Here is a 5,000-nt window from a genome sequence, read left to right on the forward strand (position 1 = left end):
AACGGACGGCGTAGAGGACGTTCTGAAGAAAAAATGAAATTTTCGTGGATCCCAAAGCAAAGGAAGTACCTATTGTATATACAGGGTGGGGGAAATTACTCGTGGTGTAGTGGGAAAGTGAGGAAAAAGGAGAAGGGGAGGGATTACTGAGGGAAATGGAAGGAAATGAGGAAGGGGAGGACTTGGTCCAAGAGGCCAGACGGCTTGTAAACAAACGCCGAACCGATGATTTGGATTTCGATGATGGGACTAACAAAAATGTAAAGATTAGAAACATAGATAAGAGCAGTTCAATGGAAGGTGAGGATAATAATTTCCAAGGATTTAATGAGGGGACGGCGGATACCAACCTCCCTCGACTGGCAAAACTGGAGGAAAAACTTGAACAAATGACTGAACATTGGGAGATTAGGCTCGGTAAAATGTCAAAAATTGCAGAGAGGGTTGAAAAATTGGAAGAACTAGAGAAGGCGAACAAAAACTTAACTGATGAAATAGAGGAACTAAAAAGACAGTTAAGAGAAGTAAAAGAGGAGAATGAAGAATTAAAAAGGAACAATAAAGACAATAAAGAAACAATAGCAAAAGAGGCACAGGGGTGGAGGAAGATACAGGAAAATAGTAAAGTTGCATTTACTGATATAATTAAACAGCAAATGAAAGAACAAACTGAAGACTCAGTTATCAAAGTGATGAGACAGAAGGAGAATATTGTAAGAGACTTAGCAGATAAAAAGAAATGTATAATTATATTAGGAATGGAAGAGAAACATAACCCAGATAAAACCACATCAATCAAAGAGGAAAATGAAAAAGTAAGCAGTTTACTACAATTAGTCCAGGAAGATGAACCAGAACTAATGAAACAAATCGAAGAGAAGTTCAGACTCGGAAAGTACAGTACAGATAAGACCAGACCAATTAAGATTAAATTCAGGTCACAAACGACGACAGAGAATATCTTATCCAAAACAGTGAAACTAGCAACAAATGAACAATATAAAAAGGGAAATGAATAAAGAGGAAAGAGAGAGAAAAAAAAAAGACTTGATGCTAAGAAAAGAAAAAAAAAAAAACGAGACCAGAACAGAGTCAGAAAAAGAGAGATTCTATTGGAGAGTAGTGAATATGAAACTAAGGAAATTCGACATATTAGAAAACAAAACAAAAGGGAAACAGAGAACACAATGGAGGTGGCAGAAAACTAAGAGTGTCTTACACAAATATAGATGGATTAATAACAGGATTGAATGAACTGAATGATTATCTGAAGGAAAAAGAACCGGACATAATGGGAATTGTAGAAACAAAATTAAAAGGTCCACTACCACCCAACAGTGTAGGACGTGATGCATATAATTATTGGATTAGAAACAGAGAGACAAAGCAAGGGGTTGGAGTTATGTTCCTGACTAAGAAGGATATAAACGTGAGGTGTGTCACATATGGAAAGAATACAGTAGAGATGATTATGATCGAAGTGGAAGACAGAGATAAGAAGAGCAGAAAGTTTGTGATAAATTATGTGCCTCCGAAAACAGCCTCGTGAGAAGAGAGTGAACATAAAAGTATGTTAGAGGACACAAAGATAACATTAAATAAGATAATGGAAGATGGAGGAAGAATAGTTATCATGGGCGACTTTAATTGCAAAGAAGTCTGCTGGGAAGAGAAGACAGTAAAGGGTGGAGACGGCTCATGGGGAAACGCTCTACTTGAGATGATTACTGACCATACAATGACACAGTCGATGCAGGAGAACACTAGGTATAGAAATGAAGAAGAACCATCGAGACTAGACCTAATAATTACATCTGAACCTAGAATAGTGGAAAAGATTGAATATAAAACACCAATAAGTAAAAGTGAACACACATTGATTGAACTGGAGCTAAATGAGGAAAAATACATGAAAAGAAATGAACATTATAGAAAAGGAAGAATGATGTATGAAAAAACAAACTTTGATAAAATAAGAGAATTCTTTCAAAAAGAAAACTGGGAAGGAATATACAAAGAAGAAACAACAGTGGAAGAGAAATGGAATATTTTGACAAAAATTTACAAAAAAGGAGTGGAAAAGTATGTCCCAAGACAAAAACAAGAAAAAGAATATGTAAAATGCTGGTACAACAAAAGCTGTAGGGAGTTAAACGACAAAAGAGACAAAGCTTGGACCAGATGGAAAAAAGACAGAAGACCTGAAAAATGGAAAATATATACTTGTTATAGAAATGAATATGTACAAACGTGCAGAGAGGAGAAGAGAAAATATGAAAAAGATGTCATAGAAAAGTGTAAAGCTCAACCAAATCTATTTTACAGATTTGTAAACAACAAATTGAAAAACAAACAAGACTTGGAGAAATTAAGACAAGGTGGAGTTGAATACACAGAGGAAATTGAAATGGCGGAAATTATGAACAAACATTTTAAATCAGTGTTTACAAGGGAGAACATACAACCTGAAGAGATCGAATGGAAAGAGAAAGTCCCCCCTATGAAAGAAATAGAAGTAACAAAGAATGAAATATTGAAACACTTGAGTAATCTTGATGTCAGAAAATCCCATGGACCAGATGAATAGCAAACTGGATTTTGAAAGAATGCAGGAATGAACTGGCAAACAAAATACATAGCATAATAAACAGTTCCTTGAAAGAAGGAAAAGTTCCAGATGATTGGAAAAAAGCAGATATAGTACCTATATATAAAGGAGGAAATAAAGAAGACCCTACCAACTATAGACCAGTTTCTCTAACAAGTACAATAGCAAAAATTTGTGAAAGAATTGTCAAAAGTAGATGGGTAAAATATTTCCAAAAAACAACGTGCTAAATGCAAGGCAATTTGGATTCAGACAAGGACGATCATGCGTCACCAATTTAATATGTTTCTATTCAAGGCTAATAGATATAATACAAGAAAGAGATGGATGGGCTGATTGTGCATTTCTAGACCTAAAAAAAGCCTTTGACAAAGTACCACATAAGAAGTTGCTTAAGAAATTAGAAATTGAAGAAGGAATACAGGGCAAACTGCTTAATTGGATGGAAGACTTTTTGCAAGAAAGAAAAATGAGAGTAGTGATAAGAGACAAACACTCAAAATGGGATGAAGTAATAAGCGGTGTTCCGCAAGGAACAGTTCTAGCCCCAATAATGTTTGCTATATATATTAATGATATGGGTGAAGGAATTGAAAGCTATATGAGCTTCTTTGCAGATGATGCAAAACTACTGAAAAAAGTGAACACGGAAGAAGATTGTGAATCACTACAGAGTGGTCTAAATATAGTACAGGAATGGAGTAGGAAATGGGAGATGAAGTTCAATACAAAAAAGTGTAGTATAATGGAATTTGGAAAAAGCAAAAACAGAATAACAGGATCATATAAATTGGGAGAAGAAGGAATAAAAAAGGTAGAAAATGAGAAAGACCTGGGAGTCATTGTTATGAATAATATGTCACCTGAGAAACATATAAATAAGATTTTTGGAGAAACTTATAATTTAATAAGAATAATCAAAGTTGCATTTACATACCTGGATGAAGAAATGGTGAAGAAAATTCTAATCACCCTGATAAGACCAAGATTGGAATATGCAGCAACGATATGGTCACCAATTACAAAAAAAAATGTATTAAAAAAACTTGAAAGAATACAAAGAGCAATTACAAAATTGGCACCAACACTCTCAAAACTATCATATGAAGAGAGACTAGCAAAACTTGAACTACAGACACTAGAGCAAAGAAGAGAGAGAGGAGATTTGATAGCTATTTACAGAATCATGAAAGGCATAGAAATTACTGATAGAGAGAATCTGATAAATTGGGATGATAGAAATACAAGAGGACACGGAAAGAAAATAAAAAAAGACAGCTATAGAAGAGATCTGAAAAAGAAAAGCTTTCCTCACAGAGTAATAGACAGTTGGAACAAGTTAGATGAGAAAGTGGTGTGTGCAAAAACAATACATGAATTTAAAAATAGTTTAGATAAAATGAGATATGAAGACGGGACCCCACGAGCATAGCTCCCCTTCCCGTAAAATACAACTAGGTAAAACTAGGTAAATACACACACACACACACACACTGAAATAATTTCAGTATCACTGCGCTGCGAGTCGTTACTCCAACACTTGTTGTGTGTGTGTGTGTGTGTGTGTGTATGTGCGTCTAAAGGTCACAGCATTACACATAGATCGGTCATATATAAGCTCTGAGCTCTCTTCCGGGAGGGAAATAGCTGTCGATCATGAGTCCAACACGTGATCCAAGACCATAGTGAATCACACACATACATACAAACCCACACACACACACACACACACACACACACACACACACACACACACATATATATATATATATACATATATGCGTAAGTAACCACTAGGAAAAGTAAACTAACCAAGCAGAGCGCCTTCGTATAATTACATCTTCAGTGCAGATACAATGACCTAGTTTTTATCTTCCGAGATATCTTTTCTCCATAAATGGTCATCTTGACTGGTGTAAATATTTAATTAACATTGTTTACATGACAAAGTAGCAATAACTCTAGGTAGGTAGTGGAATTCATCACTGGAAACACCTCTGTTGGGAAATGCATTGACTCCTGTCTGCTGCTTTTTGCTGGCTCTCTTGCTGTGCTGCAAGTCGTCGTTCTGCTGCAAGTGCCCTCTTTTCTCGATCAGTCATTGATAAGAGTGTATTTCTTTGTGCTAATTCCATTTTTCTTTCTCCCTCAATTTTCTTGTTTTCCTTTTCCTTTTCCCGCTTAGCCTTTCTCTGTCCACGTTTCTTTTCTGCCTTCCGAGCTGCTTGTTCCTTTTCTTGTTCCTCACACAGAGGACTGAATATCCCTGCCTCCTTGTAGTCATATTTACTTGGGTATGTACTCATAAAACGTCTGAAGGTGTTGCGTATTTGCTTATTGGTTGTCATCTTGTATGGCAGCTCTCCCTTGTTGCTTTTAATACTTGGGTCAC

This window comes from Oratosquilla oratoria, chromosome 1, assembly GCF_046742065.1.
Source record: "Oratosquilla oratoria isolate Oo_2021 chromosome 1, ASM4674206v1, whole genome shotgun sequence".
In the NCBI taxonomy this organism is placed as follows: Eukaryota; Metazoa; Arthropoda; class Malacostraca; order Stomatopoda; family Squillidae; genus Oratosquilla; species Oratosquilla oratoria.